Here is a 23,849-nt window from a genome sequence, read left to right as displayed (position 1 = left end):
AATTGTTATACTCAAAACTCTGAAGTAGAAAGTCTATGACAGGTGAGGCAGTGCCCCCCTTACTCCACCCTGCCTGCCTTTTCCACACATCTCTAATCAAAGCTCGTCAAATTTCTAGCATACTGGATACACTGCTGCACCTGTGTATAATGCCCACATGTATATACTGCTGCACCTGTGTATAATGCCCACATGTATATACTGCTGCACCTGTGTATAATGCCCACATGTATATACTGCTGCACCTGTGTATAATGCCCACATGTATATACTGCTGCACCTGTGTATAATGCCCACATGTATATACTGCTGCACCTGTGTATAATGCCCACATGTATATACTGCTGCACCTGTGTATAATGCCCACATGTATATACTGCTGCACTTGTGTATAATACCCACATGTATATACTGCTGCACCTGTGTATAATACCCACATGTATATACTGCTGCACCTGTGTATAATGCCCACATGTATATACTGCTGCACCTGTGTATAATACCCACATGTATATACTGTTGCACCTGTGTATAATGCCCACATGTATATACTGCTGCACCTGTGTATAATACCCACATGTATATACTGCTGCACCTGTGTATAATGTCCACATGTATATACTGCTGCACCTGTGTATAATACCCACATGTATATACTGCTGCACCTGTGTATAATGCCCACATGTATATACTGCTGCACCTGTGTATAATGCCCACATGTATATACTGCTGCACCTGTGTATAATGCCCACATGTATATACTGCTGCACCTGTGTATAATACCCACATGTATATACTGCTGCACCTGTGTATAATACCCACATGTATATACGGATGGTGTAATGGTTAGCATTACTGCCTCACAGCACTGAGGTTATGGGTTCGATTCCCACCATGGCCCTAATTGTGTGGAGTTTGTATATTCTCCCCGTACTTGCGTGGGTTTCCTCCGGGTACTCCGGTTTCCTCCCACAATCCCAAAAATATACTGGCAGGTTAATTGGCTCCCAACAAAATTAACCCTAGCGTGAATATGTGGTAGGGAATATAGATTGTAAGCTCCACTGGGGCAGGGACTGATGTGAATGGGCAAATATTCTCTGTAAAGCGCTGCGGAATATGTGTGCGCTATATAAATAACTGGTAATAAATAATAAATAAATAATACTGCTGCACCTGTGTATAATGCCCACATGTATATACTGCTGCACCTGTGTATAATGTCCACATGAACTCTTGGGCTCATATATTATGTGTCAATCTAGCTCTGGTACTAGCCAGTGTCTCCCTGCACTATGGGTAGGGTAAGGCTGGGGCCACACATAGTGGCCAAGCGGGTCCCGCTGAACAGGACCCGCTTGGCCGGGAGGGGGTTTTGTGTGCACACGGATCCTGTTCTGCAGGATGTCGCAGAACAGGATCCAGCAAGTGACACATGGGATTTCAATGGAGCACAGCGCGCAGCTGCACTGTGTGAACACACATTGAAATGTATGTATCCTCATTGAAATACTGCCGTCCTGTCATCTGGCCTGACCGCAGCATGCTGCGGTTGGATCCGGCGGCGGCGGGACTGCCGCATATGTGTGGGCGCCTGCATAGGCGCCCATGTGCAGTCTCCTTGCGGCCAATCAGCAGGACCCGCTTGCCCGCTATGTGTGGCCCCAGCCTTAGGATGCCAGAGAGGAGGTTAGAGTTGGGCACTAGAGGGTGTTTAGACTGGGAGTAGTGAGAATAGGATTGAGTACTAGGGAGACTACCCTAGGCAGATGTATTAAGCCTGGAGAAGTGATAAAGCAGTGATAAGTGCAAGGTGATAACGCACCAGCCAATCAGCTCCAATATGTAAATTAACAGTTAGGCTGACTGGCTGGTGCGTTACTTATCACCGTGCACTTATCACTGCTTTATCACTTCTCCAGGCTTAATACATCTGCCCAGTTAGGCTTCGGCAGCGGAGGGTTAGCGTTAGGCTGCTTGGGGGAGGGTAGAGTTAGCCACTGAAGGGAGGCTTAGGGCCGTATTCAATAGCTGTTGGAAGCTGCCGTCTTGTCGGAAAGACGGCAGCTTCCGACAGATTTCTTTCGGAAGGGGTTCCGAACCTATTCATAGAGGGCACTTTTTTTCCGACAAGTCAGGAATTCCCGACTTGCAGGAAAACACGAAATAGACGCGACCCGCGTGCTTTTGTCGGAGACGGGGCCAAATCCGACAGGTTTTGGCCCCCTTTCTGACAATCTCAATCCCGACTTTAAAAAAAGTCAGATATTGCATGGCGTCCTCCCGGCAGTGCGTTCCCTCACCGCCACTGACATGTCCCCCAGCTGCCGCAGTCAGCTCCTGCCGCCGCAGTGCACACAGGGGATAGGTGTCATCTTGTCATCTGGGGGGTCCCTCCGCTACCTGATGAAGGGCAGCTGCTCTGGGCCCAGGGAGGAAGAACCGTGCTGCTGCTGCTGACCTTGGTTAGGGTTGGGAATTAGGGGGAGGGTCAGGGGTTAGACATATTCATCGTCGGAAACACCGTAGGATCCGTCGCAACTGCTGTACCAAGAAAGTCACCACTAGACCACCAGGGAAGTTTTGTCGACATTGTAATCATGTCAACATTTCGTCAGTGTCACCATGATGACTGTCGACTGGTTAATGTCAACATGCCTCATTTCTTGATTTTCTATGTACAGATCCCCACAGTAAAGGAAATTTCCACTGAGATGTATATTACGTTCATATGCCCCAATAGGTAGTAAGTTGTTTGGGGGAAATATATATTATATAATATAATATATTATACTTCAATTTCGTGCTTCCTTTATGGTCGACCTAAGGGTGTTGTTAGGCGGGGAGGCGATCACGAGAACACCTGTCGGGATCCCGGCAGTCACAATGCCGACGCGGAATCCTGACAGGCGATGAAATGGTGCCGCCCGGAATACCAGCGCCACAGGCTTTTCTCCCTCTGTGGGTGTCCACGACACTCATAGAGGGAGAATAGATTTTGTAGCAAGCGCAGCGAGCCCGCAAGGGACTTTCTAGTGCTCGCCCCGCTGCTGGCATACTGGTGGCCGGGATCCCGCTGTGCAGATCTCAAGATGTGTCCGGCTCCACATCAGTAACATACAGTCTTCCCCTGCCTGGTTCACGCCAAGAGACCGCCATCAGCGCCCTGTAGCCGGTACAAAATATACCACAACTAACAGGCATAAAAGCATATATTCTTACTGCACGCCAGTTACTGCTCCAAGGGGTTTAATCAAGTTATTTAGCAAACCAAGAAAGTTAGCAATGCGCTGCAGGAGGGGCAGAGATAACATGTGCAGAGAGAGTTAGATTTGGGTGGGTTATATTGTTTCTGTGCAGGGTAAATACTGGCTGCTTTATTATTACACTGCAATTTACATGTCCGTTTGAACACACCCCACCCAAATCTAACTCTGCACATGTTACATCTGCCCCACCTGCAGTGTACATAGGCTCTCATTCCGAGTTGTTCGCTCGTTATTTTTCTTCGCATCGGTGCGATTAGTCGCAAACTGCGCATGCGCAACGTTCGCAGTGCGCCTGCGCCGAGTAAATTTGCTAAAAAGTTTGGTGTTTTACTCATGGCTTAACGAAGAAATTTCTTCGTTCTGGAGATCGGAGTGTGATTGACAGGAAGTGGGTGTTTCTGGGCGGAAACTGTCCGTTTTATGGGTGTGTGCGAAAAAACGCAGCCGTTTCTGAGAAAAACGCGGGAGTGTCTGGAGAAACGGGGGAGTGTCTGGGCGTATGCTGGGTGTGTTTGTGACGTCAAACCAGGAACGAAACTGACTGAGCTGATCGCAGTGGCAGAGTAAGTGTCGAGCTACTCAGAAACTGCAAAGAAATTTCTATTCGCAATTCTGCTAATCTTGCGTTCGCAATTCTGCTATGCTAAGATACACTCCCAGTAGACGGCGGCTTAGCGTGTGCAATGCTGGTAAAAGCAGCTAGCGAGCGAACAACTCGGAATGAGGGCCATGGTTTTACTCAATTGCTAACTTTTTTGGTTTGCTAACAAACCTGAATAAGGAACCACGGCTCAAGATATGCACAATTCTACATTGGTGATTGCATTCCGTTTGTAGGCATGGGCAGTGCAAATCTGAGATTGCTGAGATACAGCTGAAATAACTATTGCTGACATCAAACACCAGATAACCAGAATTACTATTCACAAAAGAAAACAACAGCTGGATGAGAAGCATTTGAGGATCTGGGAAATGAGAGGGAGGTTAATTACAAAAAAAAAAAAAAAAAAGATCCTAGCCAGCAAAGTCTGGGTTCCCTACCCGTCCCATACCTGGATGAGTACATGTAAGATGTGAATGCAATAGCACCTGTCTTTTGAATCAGACTGGCAGCGCGCTGTGCACTAATAGACACCTAGCATAGCAACACCGCGCACGTGGGGTCATGTGCGGGCTAGCTCCCCGGGGTATAGGGGAAACCCCCGTTGGGCCCCACTGCTGGTACCATTCATGGATAACCTCGATGGTGTAAAACTATCTGTAAGGAAACCATCAATGGTTTTACACATCAATGGTTGTCCCTGCATTATTGTAAAGTGAACTGTGGGCCAATCAGAGCCTGGGGGCTTGGCTTTGCGGGTGTCAGGGGGTGGGGCTAATCTCTGTACATGACACTTTGAAGAAAAAAAATAAAAAATTCGGTAGCACTGAGCCATCGATGGTGGAAGACCATCTGGTTCTCCCCCATCGATGGTAAAAGTATTCAACATCGGTCATAGACCATCGATTATTTTGACTCATCGATGGTCGATGGACATCCCTAATATGCACTTGAGTTATACATATGTCTATCATGCATGCACTATCAGTATTTACTATATATATTCATCAAGATGCTAATGCACTCTAGCCAAAATCTCTGGGGTGGCTGACCACACCCCTAAACAAGGGGCCCCTACTACTGCATTTCCCCGGTGGGCCCTTCATGCCCCAGTCCGACACTGCGTAGGGGGATACACCACGTTTTGTGAACTCCGTACCCTGGGTGATAAACTTTTTGGATGGGGGGAGAACTTGTGGTATTCTACAGAAAGCTGCATGGTAAAGATCCTCCGCTGAGTCTTTGTGTTCTGCACAATTGCCGGTGGGTAGATTTTGGGTGTTTCTCCGGCTTGCAGTTGTGGAGAATGTGAGAGACACAGAGTAAAGCCGTTTCCATGCTCTGACTCACTGCCTGTTGCTGACAGCTGCAGGTACTAACTGATACTAGGAGATTATACCTTTGGCTCCTCTAGACTATTACAAAACCTCCTGATAACTGGCTCATGCAACTCGAGAGAAAGACAAATCCTTCTGCTGAAAGTCATTTTCCAAAGCTGTGAAGAATATCAGTTCTGTATCTTGTCTTCCCGTCTACTTGTCACAGCTGCTTATCTGTATGTTAGCCTAACAATGTTGGCAGATAATCTCACTGGGGACGGATGAGATCTATTTCATTCAGAAGCACGTATAGCACCGCCATCTTCCCGCGCTAGTATCACAAGAGCCGTACATTACCAATCTGTGCTGGTGTTAATATATAGATGATCAGATTAGCTGCAGAACTTTCCTACGCACGGCCATGCAGCATCTTCAGCACCTTAAGTCACAGTGTGAGTCGCCTCTTTACTTAAGCACCAATCCCATTAATTCCTTCCTTAAATTTGTTACTTCAGACTGCTATTAATGATTAGGTAATTCTGCATATTCGCAGTGTAATGGACTGCAATGTCAACTGCAGTCACAAGGAACGTAATTTAGTGAGCAGAGGGGCTTTGGATTGCCTCTCTGAGCTATGTTGTAACTGTCATATCCACTCCCCCCTCTGCCTTCACATGAAATGCTTTAATTCTGAGAGCCTGTGTCTGTGCAGCAGGAGGTATTTCATTGGACGGCAGTCACAATTGCGACAATCAGCTTGTCGGCAGCATAATATCATATGCCGACATGATACTAGTGTTAGGTAGAGCATTACCATTTTAAACATGATGGTTTGCCGTTATGTTATAGTGCCAACACGGTTACTATGCTTTAACACTACTACCTTGTTGGATACTCTGCTTGGCATCACACTGCCGACATTGTCGGCATATCATACCGATTCCACGTTTAGCAGACTGATTATGTCTTCGTCTGACAGCCAGACATTGTGTTTTGTGTGCAGCCTGTGCATTGTTACATTATTCGCTCACCTCCACCACCTCTCCAACTCTGCATCACTAAGAGCAGCCATTATTGTTTACCCTCCAGAGAGATATTGAAAAGGAGATGACAATGTATTGGAGGATAAGTTCTTAACTTGCTATTTAAATAATAATAATAAACCTGTGTAGGATTGCTCCTTTAAGGTAACACTATGCCAGGATTGTCCAACATGGAAATCCCTTCAATGTCACTGACAACTAGTGAATACATAGATTATTTTCTTATTGTTATTGGTACTGACCGCAATGTGGCGGTTTCCGCTGTGAGTAGGTGGTAGTATTTATAATTAAAGTTGCGGTGTGTGACTTTTATTCTGTCTTATTTGAGGTTCTCCCTGTACAGTGAGTATGGCTGCAGGTTTACCTCTATGAATGTGTCCTCAGAACCGTCACTTTCTCTGATGTCTCGTGCCCTCAGGACTGGGTGGAACAACAATGCTGTTCTTGTTACAGCTCAGATGGGTGAAAGAAGCGGCTTGATTGCTCCTTTGCTCTTCAGATGCTTTGCTAATACTGCTTTCTACTTGTGGGATTCATGTCTGCGCTCTCTGATGTGTAGGTGTGCTGCTTTTAACCTGATGAGTGTCAGCAGTGGGATTAGGCACATCAATAGCTGGAGAGCTGTAATGTAACTGAGGAATGTGCCTGTAAGTCCACTGTCACAGTCAGACCCAGGAATGGGGGGGGGGGGGGGCTTGTGTATCATAAATATTACATATAGCATTGAAAGGATGATGTGTGTCTGTATTAGGGCACCATCACACGGCGAAATGCGCTGTACACACATTGCAGTCATGGCAAGTCGTCTGCATGCATCCCTATAACTCGCCACCCCTGTGCATTCATGATGAAGCACATCTGAGAAAGCCAAAGCCCCAGGTTTGCGTAATGAGCAATGTTTTATCTGTGGGTGCTTTGTTTATGTTTTCTGTCATTACTATCCACTGTATACACATATATAAGGGACTGATTTCACATTCCTGTAACATCTGTCATCTTTCCTTTATTATATCAGCCGATCTTTACAATTACATTCGTCTTCTTTTTTTTTTTTTTATAAATCATTTTCAGAACTCATCCGTGACCGCAAAATTACTCACGAAAGCATTAACTCTTTTAGTGGTTTAAGGGTGCAGCTTATCTCTGCTACAGTACCACAGGATCCAGCGAGGGAGAAGGTGAAAGCACCAAGTAGAAAGGAAAATTAGCTTCATACAACTAGCATCAATACGCCGTCTAGCATGAGCCGCCTGGCGCGAGTGAGCCGCCAGGTCGCGTGCACCTCTGCTAGTGTGCAACACTTGTAATATGCAACACTTGTATATCTGTGTGTGTGACTGAGTCTGTATATGAAGCACAAAGAAAACATGGACGCTGAATCGTAGCACTTCATATACAGATTCAGATTCAGTCGCACACTGATATACAAGTGTTGCATATTAAATTATTCAGCACAGAATCCCAGTGCGTGCTATTAGCATTTCCAAGTAAAAAGAAGACAGCCAGTGCTAGCAGCAGGGGCGTAGCCAGAACTTTGTGGGCCCCATAGCAACATTTTGAAGGGGCCCCTGTCCCAGTGCTTCTAGAGAGACACTTCTTTGCAGCAGTTGTAACATTTTATGCCCTATAATAGTGCCCTAGTTAATTTTCTGACCCATAGTAGAGCCTTATTTAATGTTATGCCCCACAGTAGTGCCCTACTTTCTTTTATGAATCGTAGTAGTGCTAAGGTTCACCCTACCGTATGTCACATTTCAGAGCTGCCAATACACATTATGCCGCACAGTACCCCCAATTCACATTATGGTATATAGTGCTTCCTGTTCATATTGTACCTCAGTACAGTGCCCCGGTTCATATTATATAACATTATAATGCCCTCCAGTTCATTTTATACCACACTACAATGAGCAGGTCCAGGGGCATACCTAGATATATTACAGGCCCCAAGGAAAAGTTTGAAAGGACCCCTTTGTACCACCCAATGGCGAAAAATGTATATAACACATGTAACTGTGACAGGGAAGGTTGGTTCCACTCAGCTCTTGGCCCCATAGCAGCTGCACTCCCTGCACTTATGGTAGCTACACCCTGTATATAACACATGTAACTGTGACAGGGAAGGTGGGCCGCTCTCAGCTCTGGGCCCCATAGCAGCTGCACTGACTGCACCTATGGTAGCTACACCCTGTATATAACACATGTAACTGTGACAGGGAAGGTGGGCCCCTCTCAGCTCTGGGCCCCATAGCAGCTGCACTCCCTGCACCTATGGTAGCTACACCCTGTATATAACACATGTAACTGTGACAGGGAAGGTGGGCCGCTCTCAGCTCTGGGCCCCATAGCAGCTGCACTCCCTGCACCTATGGTAGCTACACCCTGTATATAACACATGTAACTGTGACAGGGAAGGTGGGCCGCTCTCAGCTCTGGGCCCCATAGCAGCTGCACTGACTCCACCTATGGTAGTTCCGGCCTTGGCTAGCAGAGTCACATGGGATCTGGCGCCCGGACAGGGGCTAATTGGTGCGAGTGCAGCAATAATGTATGAGGACACATCTGTAGGTAGTTATCCATGTGAAATGTTATGTGTATCGGTTGGTAAATCCACATATATAAAAATGGAATCCTTCCCTACATCGATGACAGGGACATTTTAATTGTTTTGGAGTAACAATATACTCCTATTAGGATCCATTCTGATCAGTCAGAGTCCTTCACAAAATCTTTATTAGATAAAATGACAGATCTCTCTCGACACTTCAATAACAGCAGTAAATTTGACGCGTTTCGTGAAACAACTCTTTCATCAGGAAAAACATGCTGTAGGTAATTAGTTGGCGGTAAAGTTCATAATAATAGAAGGATCTATAGAGATCTATTTATAATAGTGTCCATTCAGACTTCCAGATCAGCGCATTGTGCAATACAGAGTATACTAACAGATTAATGCCTGGACATTCCACTTGCTTACTAGGATGGGATGTTCAGGAGACTCCCGAATCTCAGGGAGCTGTAGCAGACTCTCTCAAGTAGACAAACCTTCTTTGCATCCACTTTCCCAATATCATTATAAACCTTCCTCCCCCCCGGATTTACAGACCACAAATCGTGGCACTAGACAGTGGGAGACGGGACTACACTGATGCAATTCCTGTCACCACACCCCCTGCACCTCCCGCCTGCGTCTCCCCCCTCCTTCATCTCCCATGGGGTTGGATAAAAAGTCAGCACGTATGGATTGGCAGAGGGTTCCAGTGCCGTGCGTCTCATTCCCACTGACTTCTTCTTACATGTTTTCTCTAACGTCCTTGAGGATGCTGGGGACTCCGTAAGGACCATGGGGAATAGACGGGCTCCGCAGGAGATAGGGCACTTTAAGAAAGCTTTGGATTCTGGGTGTGCACTCCATGCCCCTCCTCCAGACCTCAGTTTTACACTGTGCCCAGAGCAAGATGGGTGCACTGCAGAGAGCTCTCCAGAGTTCTCTGCCTGAAAGCATTTTTGTTTGGATTTTTCTTTCTACTTTTTACTACTTTTTCACAGGGAGCACTGCTGGCAACAGGCTCCCTGCATCGAGGGACTGAGGAGAGAGGAGCAGACCTTCTTGTCAAAGATAGGCTCTGCTTCCTCGGCTACTGGACACCATTAGCTCCAGAGGGGGTGAACGCAGGTTCTTACTGGGCGTCCACCCCCGGAGCCACGCCGCCGTTCTCCTCACAGAGCCAGAAGTACAGAAGTCAGAAGACGTCTCAGGCGGCAGAAGCCTTCAGCTTCACTGAGGTAACGCACAGCACCGCAGCTGTGCGTCATTGCTCCCATACACCTCACACACTCCGGTCACTGTAAGGGTGCAGGGGGGGGGGGGGGGGGGGGGCGCCCTGGGCAGCAATATAAATCTCTGCATGGCAAAAAGACTATATACATGTACAGGTGGGCTCTGTACATGTATATAAAAGAGCCCCCGCCATATTTTACTAAGTTTGAGCGGGACAGAAGCCCGCCGCCGAGGGGGCGGGGCTTCTCCCTCAGCACTCACCAGCGCCATTTTCTCTCCACAGCACTGCTGAGAGGAAGCTCCCCGGACTCTCCCCTGCTTACACACGGTGAAAGGGTGCTTAAAAGAGAGGGGGGGGGGCACATAATTGGCGGTTTACATAATTACACAGCGCTGCTGGGGAAAACATTTTGTGTTGGTCTCCAGGGTTATTGCGCTGGGATGTGTGCTAGCATACTCTCTCTCTGTCTCTCCAAAGGGCCTTGACAGGGATACTGTTTTCAGAAAAGGGGTTCCCTTTGTGTGTGTGAAGTGTGTCGGTACGCGTGTGTCGACATGTTTGACGAGGAAGGCTCGCTTACTGTGGAGGGGGAGTGTTTGAATGTCAGGTCGCCGTCGGCACCGCCAACACCGGAATGGGTGGATATGCTGAATGTCTTGAATGCAAATGTCAATCTTTTGCATAAAAGGTTAGACAAGGCAGAAGCTAGGGATCAGTCAGGTACCCAGTCCATGCCTGTCCCTGTGGCGCCAGGCCCGTCGGGGTCTCAGAAGCGTACCATATCCCAGATCGATGACACAGATACCGACACAGATTCTGACTCTAGTGTCGTCTATGAAGATACAAAATTACAGCCGAAGGTGGCAAAAGGTATTCGGTACATGATTATGGCCATTAAAGAGGTTTTGCATATTACTGACACGAGGGTACACATGTATAAAGAGAAAAAGCCTGAAGTCACTTTTCCATCATCATTTGAATTAAGGGGATCAGTACGTAATCCCGCTGGACGGGATCCCGGCGGTCGATATACCGACGCCAGAATCCCGACCACACAATCCCGACAGGGGTGGCGAGCGGAACGCAGCCCCTTGCGGGCTCGCTTCGCTCGCCACACTGCGGGCACGATGACTCGCTACGCTTGGCACACTATTATATTCTCCCTCTATGGGTGTCGTGGACACCCACGGAGGGAGAATATGTCGGGATTGTGGCGGTCGGGATTGTGGCGGTCGGGATTCCGGCGTCGGGATTTCGACCGCCGGGATCCCGTCCAGCGGGATGTTGACCGCATCCCGAATTAAGTGAATTGTGCGAAAAGGCTTGGGACTCTCCAGATAGGAGACCACAAGTTCCCAAAAGGATTCTTATGGCGTATCCTTTTCCACAAACTGATAGAATACGCTGGGAATCTTCACCAAAGGTGGACAAGGCGCTGACACGCTTGTCCAAAAAGGTGGCACTGCCTTCTCAGGATGCGGCTTCCCTCAAGGAACCGGTTGATCGCAGGCAGGAAATTACCTTGAAGCACATTTACACTCACTCCGGTACTATTGCTAGACCGGCTATGGCGTCGGCCTGGGTTTGTAATGCGGTTGTGGCATGGGCAGATTCCTTATCTGCGGAGATTGACACCTTAGATAGGGATGCCATTCAAATGACCATAGAGCATATCAGAGATGCTGCCTTGTATATGAGAGATGCTCAGAGAGACATTTGTTTATTAAGCTCCAGAATAAATGCTATGTCTATTTCTGCTAGGCGACTCCTGTGGACCCGGCCGTGGACGGGAGATGCCGATTCTAAGCGGCACATGGAGTCCTTGCCATACAAGGGGGAGGAGTTGTTTGGAGACGGCCTCTCGGACCTTGTCTCTACGGCTACGGCTGGTAAGTCGAATTTCTTACCTTATGTCCTCCCGCAGCATACTAAGAAGGCACCTCATTATCAAATGCAGTCCTTTTGTTCCAATAAAACAAGAAGGTACGGGGATCGTCCTTTGTTACCAGAGGAAAAGGCAGGGGAAAGAAGCTGCACACAGCTAGTTCCCAAGAGCAGAAGTCCTCCCCTGCGTCTGCAAAGTCCACCGCATGACGCTGGGGCTTCCCGGGGGAGGCAGATCTGGTGGAGGCTCGTCTTCGGTTTTTCAGCCACGTCTGGGTTCAATCGCAGGTGGATCCCTGGGCAGTAGAGATTGTTGCTCAGGGATACAGGCTAGAATTCGAAGACTTGCCTCCTCGCCGGTTTTTCAAATCGGCTCTGCCGACTTCCCCGTCAGAGAGGGAGTCAGTGTTGACAGCAATCCAAAAATTGTATGTTCAACAGGTGATTGTCACAGTTCCTCATCTCCAGCAGGGAGAGGGATATTATTCAACCCTGTTTGTGGTCCCGAAACCGGACGGTTCGGTCAGGCCCATTTTAAACCTGAAATCTCTGAACTTGTACTTGAAAAGGTTCAAGTTCAAAATGGAATCACTCCGGGCGGTCATCGCCAGCCTGGAGGGGGGGGATTGGATGGTGTCCCTGGACATAAAGGATGCATACCTTCATGTTCCAATATTCCCCCCCCCCCATCAGGCGTTCCTGAGATTTGCAGTGCAGGACTGTCACTACCAATTTCAGACGTTGCCGTTTGGGCTTTCCACGGCCCCGAGGGTTTTCACCAAGGTAATGGCGGAAATGATGGTGCTCCTGCGCAGGCAGGGGGTCACAATTATCCCATACTTGGACGATCTCCTAATAAAGGCGAGATCTCGGGAGAAGTTGCTGGACAGCGTGTCTCTATCCATGAAGACGTTGCAGCTACACGGCTGGATTCTCAATATACCGAAGTCCCAGCTAGTTCCTACAACGCGTCTGACCTTTCTGGGCCTGATCCTAGACACAGACCAGAAAAAGGGTTTTCTTCCGATCGAAAAGGTTCAGGAACTCATGACCATGGTCAGGAACCTATTGAAACCAAAGAAGGTTTCAGTGCATCAGTGCACGCGGGTCCTGGGGAAGATGGTGGCTTCATACGAAGCCATCCCTTTCGGCAGATTCCACGCGAGGACTTTTCAATGGGACCTCTTGGACAAGTGGCCGGGTCCCATTTACAAATGCATCAAAGGATCACCCTGTCTCCCAGGACCAGGGTATCTCTCCTGTGGTGGCTGAACAGTGCTCACCTTCTAGAGGGTCGCAGGTTCGGCATTCAGGACTGGGTCCTGGTGACCACGGACGCAAGCCTCCGAGGCTGGGGAGCAGTGGCACTGGGAAGAAATTTCCAAGGTCTCTGGTCAAGCCTGGAGACTTGTCTCCACATCAACGTCCTGGAGTTGAGGGCCATATACACGGCAGTGGCTCATATAAACCGCCAAGGCGGAACAAGGAGCAGAGTGGCCATGGCAGAAGCGACCAGGATTCTACGCTGGGCGGAAGGCCATGTAAGCGCGCTGTCAGCGGTGTTCATCCCGGGGGTGGACAACTGGGAGGCGGACTTCCTCAGCAGGCACGACCTGCATCCGGGGGAGTGGGGACTTCATCAAGAAGTCTTTGCACAGATCGCGGATCGGTGGGGCCTGCCTCAAATAGACATGATGGCGTCCAGTCTCAACAAAAAGCTAAAGCGGTTTTGCGCCAGGTCAAGAGACCCTCAGGCGGTAGCGGTAGACGCTCTGGTGACACCTTGGGTGTTCAGATCGGTCTATGTGTTTCCTCCTCTTCCTCTCATACCCAAGGTGTTGAGAATTGTAAGAATAAACAGGGTCAGAACAATCCTCATTGTTCCAGATTGGCCACGGAGGACTTGGTATCCGGAACTGCAAGAGTTGCTCACAGAAGATCCGTGGCCTCTTCCTCTAAGGCAGGACCTGCTGCAGCAGGGGCCCTGTCTGTTCCAAGACTTACCGCGGCTGCGTTTGACGGCATGGCGGTTGAACGCCGAATCCTAGCGGAAAAAGGAATTCCGGAGGAAGTCATTCCTACCCTGATCAAGGCTAGGAAAGACGTGACGTTGAAACATTATCACCGTATATGGCGGAAATATGTTTCTTGGTGTGAGGCCAGAGCTGCTCCTACGGAGGAGTTCCATTTGGGCCGTCTACTTCACTTCCTTCAAACAGGAGTGACCTTGGGCCTAAAATTAGGGTCCATAAAGGTTCAGATTTCGGCCTTATCCATTTTCTTTCAAAGAGAATTAGCCTCTCTTCCTGAGGTACAGACTTTTGTGAAGGGGGTGCTGCATATTCAGCCTCCCTTTGTGCCTCCGGTGGCGCCTTGCGATCTTAACGTGGTGTTACGTTCCTCAAGTCACCTTGGTTTGAACCACTTAAAACTGTGGAGTTGAAATACCTCACGTGGAAAGTGGTCATGATGTTGGCGTTAGCTTCGGCGAGACGTGTTTCAGAATTGGCGGCTTTATCGCATAGAAGCCCATACTTGGTTTTTCACGTGGATAGGGCAGAGTTGAGGACTCGTCCTCACTTTCTGCCAAAAGTGGTCTCATCTTTTCATGTGAACCAACCTATTGTCGTGCCTGTGGCTACAAGGGACTTGGATGATTCCGAGTCCCTGGATGTAGTCAGGGCTTTGAAGATTTATGTGACCAGAACGGCTCGGATCAGGAAGACTGAAGCTTTGTTTGTTCTGTATGCGGCCAACAAGGTTGGCGCCCCTGCTTCAAAGCAGACTATTGCTCGCTGCATCTGTAACACGATTCAGCAGGCGCATTCTACGGGAGGATTGCCGTTACCGAAATCGGTTAAGGCCCACTCCACTAGGAAAGTGGGCTCTTCTTGGGCGGCTGCCCGAGGGGTCTCGGCATTACAGTTGTGCCGAGCAGCTACTTGGGCGGGGACAAACACCTTTGCAAAGTTCTATAAGTTTGATACCCTGGCTGAGGAGGACCTCCTGTTTGCTCAATCAGTGCTGCAGAGTCATCCGCACTCTCCCGCCCGTTTGGGAGCTTTGGTATAATCCCCATGGTCCTTACGGAGTCCCCAGCATCCTCTACGGACTACGAGAAATAGATTTACCGGTAAGTAAAATCTTATTTTTCACTGGTTAAATGACATATAGATGTGCATGACACTAGAAATAATAAATTTGAATGTTGCCACATTGTGTTCTAGTGTTTTAATTTCTTCTTCTTCTTCTTCTTCTTCTTCTTCTTCTTCTTCTCCTCTCTTTTGGAACACCTACAGTGATCTCCCTAATGCTTGTAAAACTACATGTCAGATGCATTTGACAAGCATGGAAATTACCAGTGGACACGTGGCCTTATACCAAGGGATGCTATAATCCTGGTGCACCCATTATCATGACAATACAAAACCACAAGATGTGAGAGTGCATGAGATAAGGTCATAGAATAACTGAATTAGAGAGCGCACCTTCTGGCATTTTGCCTACTGATTTTTGGAACGCTCTTTCCGGCTTCAGTCTGGAAGAACGTCAAACATTCCCCTTGGGCAAAGTAGAACCATTGAGAAATAACATAAATATCACTGCATGACTGCTTGCACTCACCTCACCCGCACACCTTGTGAATAGGCTTTTAAATGTGTCCCTTTAACGTCGTAAACTATGGACATACATGTCAGATGGCAGTTTGTTCTCCCGACGTACAATGATTGCTGGGCATTAAATCCTGACCCAGTAATCTCCAGCTCCGTCCCTAGTGCCCATCTCCAGTGCTCAGCGAGATCTAAATGCAGAATCATGCTTAGGTAACTGGGCCCCAGGCAGTGCATATAATAACAGGAATATGCTAGTGCAGATCTCTGAACTGTGCTCACCTACTGGGAGCTTGTACGGTATGTCAGAAGACAGTAATACTGCAATTATCTAAGCACAGATAACATGGTAATACATTGTAAGAGGGTTTCTGTATAAAGTCCTATGGGTCAGGAAAATGTAGTAAGTTTAGTAAAGCTGTGCAGCCACAGTATTGGCATTCTCTGTGTTCACACACCCGCAGAATCTATGGAAAAACAGGGAATGTTATTGCTACTCCAGCAGAATACAAATGTATATAATGCCACAGGCCACTCGGCACCCTAGGCAGATGCCTGCTGTGGCTAACCCTAATCCCAGCCCTGCGTATACTGTATGCCTGATTCTCAACACAAGAATTTGTGGTTTCAGTTACAACAGATCTCTCCCTGTGCCTTCGTCAAAAGGCTATACCTGAATATTTTAGTGCCCCTACCTTGGTTTTCTCAGGCACAATGCCCACCCCTCTGATAGGTTGATAGGCTTATTTATCATTGACCATGGCTCGCCCATCACACAAAGGGGCATTTTCAGTGTCTTGCTCTGCGGTGCCCGTTCGTAAGTTGCGCGCTCTGTTTAAGCGCAGTCATGCAGGCTCGTTCGATCGGGCATACTTACACATCTCGCTGGCAGAAAAAATATACCAGGATAATGCGGGTTGGCGTGCTGTTCATCCATGCACTGCTCATAGTAAATCTCCCAAAATATCATATAATAACTAGCTCCAATGAACATAGTGAATATTCCATACTGTTCCCAAAAATATCACTGCAGAGAGCTCATTGTTCAATTCTGCGAAGTCGGACTTTCCAGCCATAAATGAGTTGTTTTAATAATAAACCACTCTTTCCTTCCGATAGCAGCCCTGCATTTTTTATGAGACATTTTAATGGTCGTAATAGTGCGTCAGGGCCCAAGAGGGGACCCGAGAGGTTATTCAGCAGCTAGGGTTACTAAAGATTTACTGTAAAAATGCAGTCATATTAAATCCTGCCAGATACTTCTCATTCTTCTCTCAGGATATTATTGATGCGTCACAGAGGTTTTGGCATCTTATACTGTACAGGAGGACTAAAAAGGTTTTTGTTTTTTTATCGCTGCAGATAGTATCAAACACGTAACCAGTCTATGATTTTACTCAGTTTATTATGTTCACAGATAATTCTACAATCTGCTAAACTCTTTGCAATGTTTTCAACGTTGTTGTTTTTTTTTCATATTTGGGAGCGTGTTTTCTCCCTGAAAACAAAAGGGCTTCCATAGATCAAGTCAACCCGCAACCAAGCACCTCCTTCAAATACGCGTTTCACCATTGCTTGAGATTCTTTTTCATCCGGCCAGTGGCCTTTAATAATTGATGTGTTGGATAAAATATCTTCTCTATATATTTATCACAATGCGCCCACTCCACAAGCAATACAGGGGCCGATTCAGACCCGCTCGCTGATGTGCGTTTTCGCACAGCTGGCGATCAGGTCTGAACTGCGCATGCAATGCGCAGGCGCGAGGGGCCGCAGCGACGGGATGGTGCAAAAAAAGCGATCGCACGGGCGATCGCAAGGAGACTGACAGGGAGAGCCCGTTTGTGGGTGGCAACTGACCGTTTTAGAGGAGTGTCCAGAAAAACACAGACGGGATCAGGCGTTTGGAGGGAGGGTTTCTGACGTCAGCTCCGGCCCCGATCATCGCACTGGAAGAGTGAGTCCTGGACTGTGCAGAGACTGCACAAACTCACGTTTGTGCAGCTCTCCTGCACATGCGATCGCACCCCTGCACACACACAATACCCTCCCCCTGTAGGCGGCGACTACCTGATCGCACCCTAGTGAACAGGTCTGAATTAGCCCCACAGTTCTGTAGAATTAACATAGAATAATTGACATCCTGTAGAAAATTCCTTTTCAAGAATACTGTCAAATAAAAATGATCAGTAAAACCTTTACATTTGCTTTAAGTGATTGGCTAATTGTTATAGGCCCTCATTCCGAGTTGTTCGCTCGTTGCCGATTTTCTCTATTTTGCGATTAGTCGCTTACTGCGCATGCGCAATGTTCGCAGAGCGCATGAGCTTAGTTATTTTACTCAACAGTTAGGTATTTTACTCACAGCATTACGAGGCATTTTCTTCGTTCTGGTGATCGTAGTGTGATTGACAGGAAGTGGGTGTTTCTGGGCGGAAACTGACCGTTTTATGGGTGTGTGTGAAAAAACGCTGCCGTTTCTGGGAAAAACGCGGGAGTGGCTGGAGAAACGGGGGAGTGTCTGTGCGAACGCTGGGAGTGTTTGTGACGTCAAACCAGGAACGAAACTGACTAAACTGATCGCAGTGGCAGAGTAAGTGTCGAGCTACTCAGAAACTGCTAAGAAATTTCTATTCGCAATTTTGAGAATCTTTCGTTCGCAATTCTGCTATGCTAAGATTCACTCCCAGTAGGCGGCGGCTTAGCGTGTGCAATGCTGCTAAAAGCAGCTTGCGAGCGAACAACTCGGAATGAGGGCCTGTGTCTCTTTAAATAACTATTACCTGCAATAAAAGATATCCAAATTATTTCCCTATACAGTATGTATTTACTTTTTTGTTACTCTTTGTAGTTGTACTAACTCAAATAAATTACTGTCAAGACTTATCAGCTGTTTCCAAGGTGTGTTAGATTAGGGTCCGAGTACTTTGGTATTTTCCTGCTTCAGTTCCTGCTCCGCAGCAAAGTCCCACATTTTGAATTTGCAAAGGATAGAGCAACTTGGATCCAGTCCAGTTGCTCACAGCAGCACAGAGTATATCAGGAAACAAATGCACTGATCTTGTGGGGGACAGTTCCCCTCTTGTGACAGTGTTGGTCATGGTAGGGCTTTGTGGAACAAGTGCAGTGTTATAATATGGGTGGAGAATGAAGGTCAGCAGGAAGTCTGAGAGATACTGTACATAGTGGGCACACAGTAGTGGCTTGAGACTCCTATCATACTTACGCAGGAAGATTGTGGTGTCTCTGTATGAAATGACGCTCAAACGCCTAAATTGGTTTCTATTTCTTCCAGTTTGGAACCTGACTGACGGTTGATGTCCATCATTCTCTAACAAGCATATGATGCAGATGACCATGGAGATCCTGGCTTCAAAGTATCGCTGAAGATGATGTCAGGTGTGCTTACGATTAGTGACAGTGGGTCATAGTACGGGGACTGTCCATCACCGTGGCTGCAAGGAGTACATATTACAGTAACATTGCTTAGAGCACTGTACAGTTGTCCCTGGCAACCAAAGCAAACGTCAAATCAGCCCTGAGCAATTACTGTGCTGTCCGGGTAATTACTGAATGGTTACAGTGACACAAGTAACTCAGGGTGTAGAATGATACTGATCAGCAAATAGAAAGGTCACATATATTTATTATTAATATACACATCTCACAATTACTTCACATTCTATTCTGCTGGCTTCTGGTGACCAAATAAATCCACATGGTTGATGAGCGATCTACTAATGAGCAGCACTCCTGTGTTGATGATACATTCTAAACTCCGTTTTAGAAAGCTGTAGTCCGTGCCCTGTATCCATCTCCCCCCTGGAGTTTGGTAGGCAGCCCCTCTCCCTGCTAGTGGAGAAAGGGTCAGTTTAGGATTGGGCCTTTCATTAGAGCCCCGTGACTTCCTAAAAAAAGCCTATTCTAAGGGAATCCCCCCCGGTATTATTCCACATTCTTGTTGCTTGTGGTCTCTGCGTGAGCTGAACCAGGGTGGGAGGGTCAGGGCCGGCAACAGAAATCTTGGGGCCCCGTACAGTGATATCCCTGGGGCCCCCTCGGATTATATATATACATTTATATATATTAAAGTGCAACGGAATTTTCTGCGCTATATAAAAAGCTGTTAATAAATATATATTTATTTATATATCTATACACTTATATAAATATATATATATATTTATATATCTCCTTTCCCCCCCACACACACACACCAGACACCACAGTCTGAGTCTCCCTCTCTCCTTCCTCCCACACACCCCACAGTTTGTCTCTCCCCAATTGCTCCATGCTGCATTCCCAGCTCCCCCACCTCATCCCAAAGTCCTGTATCCCCTCACCGATCCACTCTTACCCCGGGGAGAGACCCCCCCCTGCGCTGCACTCCCCAGTATCCAGATCCGAACACCGCACAGCAGGTAAAGTAGGCAAATATGACTGTGCAGAATATCCTTGGGGCCACTCTGACCCTTGGGGCCCGGTACAGTTGTCCCCTTTGACCCCCCCTACCCTGTCGCCAGCCCTGGAGAGGGTGAACCAGATCAGAAAGGTATTAAATCCACCTAGCATCAGCTAAGACTCCACAAACTCCTCCCCCTAACAATCCTATAGGACAGGAGAAAACACAAGTAAAATTCTCAACCTTAAACAACTCCAACACATTAAAGAGGCAACACAGAGAGAAATACCCCATGTTTATTTCAATGCAAAAGCTTCAGTCCTGTTGAGATGTCTCTGAGAGTACTTTTTATGCTTTAATATGTTTAGTATGTCTACATACTGTATATTTAGATATAATAGGAATAATAAGCAATAAAAAAAAGATGTAAAATAAATAAGATCAAAGCCTAATAACTTAGGATTGTTGATGTTAGAAAGCATTTAAACATGGCTGAACAAGGTTTCTGGTACATAGTAATGTTTCACAGTACTACTATAATAAACCGTATTATTATTTTTTTTCCATTAAAACATTAATGCAAAAAAAAAAAAAAAAAAAAAGGTTTAAAAAAAAATATTTAAAAAGTCTTTAGCCCTGCTACAGTAACCCATTAAATTGGATGCAAGAAATGCAAAATGTGTTTTGTTACAGTGTTTATCCGGGGAAAACCCTGATACATAAGACACAAGCCCCTAAATTTATTTTACAATCACAAGACAGAAGATAAAAGTTTGCGGATGATGTTATTATCAGTTGTTTTTCTTGGGTGAAATATCTTTCCATATCTTTAATAAAGTTATTGTTTGTCTAAGCAATTTGTCTATTTTTGTTTCATTATTGTGACTGCAGAAGAACCTGTTGTAGACACTTGTGTGAATTCCGGTAGCAGTCTCCTGACCTTGCCGGTGCAGCATGGGAAGGACTCAGGGCCTAATTCAGCAGGGAACGCTGGTAGGATTGCATTCGCATGCTGAAGCCCTGTGTAGTGTGTGTACACAGGGCCTAATTCAGACCTGGTCGCACGCAGGCTATTTTATGCAGTGCTGCGACCAGGTAATCGCCGCCTACAGGGGCGGGGGTAATGCCTTTGCAGTGGTGCATTCGCTTATGCAGAGAGCTGCACAAACAAAACGTTTGTGCAGTCTCTGCACAGCTCAGGACTTACTCAGCCGCTGCGACGATCCGGCCAGGAGCTGACAGCAGGATCCCTCCCTGGAAACGGCCGGACACACCTGCGTTTTCCTGGACACTCCCAGAAAACGGTGAGTTGACACCCCCGGACTGCCTCTTCCTGTCAGTCTTCTTGCGTTCGCCGCTGCGAACGCTTTCTTCGTTCTTTTCGTTGCTGCCCGGCGACAGCCGTCGCCGGACAGCGACTTGCCTGCGTTCTGTGGCCCGCACACTTGCGCTGTTCAGACCCGATCGTACGGCTGCAAAAAAAATGCAGCGTGAGATCGGGTCTGAATGACCCCCACAATGAGATGCCTGATTGACAGGCAGAGGCATTCCCGGGGAAGGAGGGGGCATCATGGCAGTGTTAAAGGAGCAGCGACTCAGCGCTGAGGGGGGCGCGGTCCGGACAGCGCAGGCGTGTCCAGACCTTTTGCGGGGCGGACCGCGGCAACTGTGTGATGTTGCACGCAGCCGCTGCGACCCGAAACATGGTGGGTAGCTGCCTGCCTTCACAGCTAAGCAGCATAGGCAGATGGCTCCCCTAAATATGTGAAAGCATCACCACCGTGCGATACTTGCGCATTTTTTTTGGGGGGGGGCTGAAGTCGGCATGCGGGTCGGACTTGCCCTGTGTTGGGCGTCCCCCCCACATGTCAGGGTAATGGATCGTAGATGTGCATTTTTTCACACATCTACGATCCATTCTGAATGAGGCCCCCAATGCGAACTACAACTCTCATCAGGAATTATATGTGTTTACCCAGTGGCAGCACCACCCAGCTGTCTCTTATCTCTGTCCTTATCACCGTGCTGCCCGTAGCTTGGTTGTATAAGATAGTGGGCGTGGTTCAGAGGTGTACGCTGTGAATTTGTGCGAAAATATACAAATGTCGCAGCTGTCAGGTTTTCTATTGAGACACCCACTGGAGGCGTCTGAGATCCGCTGCTTGTGACGCCAACAATGGACGCTCATCGGTCGATAATCAACCTTCTGCGTAATATTATAGCTGCGCAGACTGGCTGACGGAAATTAGGGGGACATTTACTAAGCAGGGATAAGAGCGGAGAAGTGAGCCAGTAGAGAAGTTGCACATGGCAACCAATCAGCACTGAAGTAACATCTATAATTTGCATACTATAAAATTATACAGAGCTGCTGATTGGTTGATGGGACAACTGGCTCACTTCTCCACTCTTATCACTGCTTAGTAAATGTCTCCCTTAGACACTGAAGCCATTTGCACTGGGGATCAAAGTCTCAGGCAGCAGTGCCGTTTCTAGGGGCGGGCGAGCCGTGCAACCGCACGGGGCGCCCGCCGCGGCACTTTGTTAATCCTTGTCGCCTCTCCCGAGCGCTCCTGCTCGGGGGGCGGAGTTTCGCGTAATGACGCGTTGCGTCGTGACGTCACGACGCAAACGCGTCATTCCGCAAAGCCCCGCCCCCCGAGCAGGAGCGCTCGGGAGAGGCGACAAGGAGAACGAGAAGCAAGAAGGAGGAGGCGGCCGGCGCGAGGGACGTGAGGCGGCGGGACCGAAGAGCGGGAAGACGTAAGTATTCTCTCTCTCTCCCCCTTCCTTCTCCTCAGCTTGAAACCTGCCTGCCGCTGCCGCACTGTGTAAAATGGGGGCACCTGCCTATGGGGATACCTGCCTGCCACACTGTGTAATATGGGGGCACCTGCCTATGGGGATACCTGCCTGCCACACTGTGTAATATGGGGGCACCTGCCTATGGGGATACCTGCCTGCCACACTGTGTAATATGGGGGCACCTGCCTATGGGGATACCTGCCTGCCACACTGTGTAATATGGGGGCACCTGCCTATGGGGATACCTGCCTGCCACACTGTGTAATATGGGGGCACCTGCCTATGGGGACACCTGCCTGCCACACTGTGTAATATGGGGGCACCTGCCTGCGTACTGTGTAATATGGGGGCACCTGCCTGCGTACTGTGTAATATGGGGGCACCTGCCTGCGTACTGTGTAATATGGGGGCACCTGCCTGCGTACTGTGTAATATGGGGGAACCTGCCTGCGTACTGTGTAATATGGGGGCACCTGCCTACGTACTGTGTAATATGGGGGCACCTGCCTGCGTACTGTGTAATATGGGGGCACCTGCCTATGGGGATACCTGCCTGCCACACTGTGTAATATGGGAGCACCTGCCTATGGGGATACCTGCCTGCCACACTGTGTAATATGGGAGCACCTGCCTATGGGGATACCTGCCTGCCACACTGTGTAATATGGGGGCACCTGCCTATGGGGACACCTGCCTGCCACACTGTGTAATATGGGGGCACCTGCCTGCGTACTGTGTAATATGGGGGCACCTGCCTGCGTACTGTGTAATATGGGGGCACCTGCCTGCGTACTGTGTAATATGGGGGCACCTGCCTGCGTACTGTGTAATATGGGGGCACCTGCCTGCGTACTGTGTAATATGGGGGCACCTGCCTGCGTACTGTGTAAAATGGGGGCACCTGCCTGCGTACTGTGTAAAATGGGGGCACCTGCCTGCGTACTGTGTAAAATGGGGATACCTGCCTGCGTACTGTGTAAAATGGGGATACCAGCCTTCCGCGCTGTGTAAAATGGGGACACCTGCCTGCCGCGCTGTGTAAAATGGGGACACCTGCCTGCCGCGCTGTGTAATATGGGGACACTTGCCTGCTGTAATGTGTAAAAAGGGGACTTTTTTATTTTTATTTTTTC

The 23,849-nt window shown here is 48.1% G+C and overlaps 1 long non-coding RNA gene across 1 annotated transcript in view; it reads left to right on the top strand.

The window, feature by feature from the left end:
• The window catches only part of LOC134927175 (uncharacterized), a 326,054-nt gene extending 305,286 nt beyond the window's left edge, over positions 1–20,768 (top strand). Inside the window, exon 4 of the long non-coding RNA XR_010177572.1 lies at positions 18,805–20,768. This is a non-coding gene — a long non-coding RNA (uncharacterized LOC134927175). The remainder of the gene's footprint in view (positions 1–18,804) is intronic.
• Positions 20,769–23,849: the final 3,081 nt, after the last annotated feature.

This window comes from Pseudophryne corroboree, chromosome 5, assembly GCF_028390025.1.
Source record: "Pseudophryne corroboree isolate aPseCor3 chromosome 5, aPseCor3.hap2, whole genome shotgun sequence".
Taxonomy (NCBI): domain Eukaryota; kingdom Metazoa; phylum Chordata; class Amphibia; order Anura; family Myobatrachidae; genus Pseudophryne; species Pseudophryne corroboree.
The sequence above is the reverse complement of the archived record's forward strand: the minus strand, read 5'-3'. Positions and strand labels throughout refer to the sequence as shown.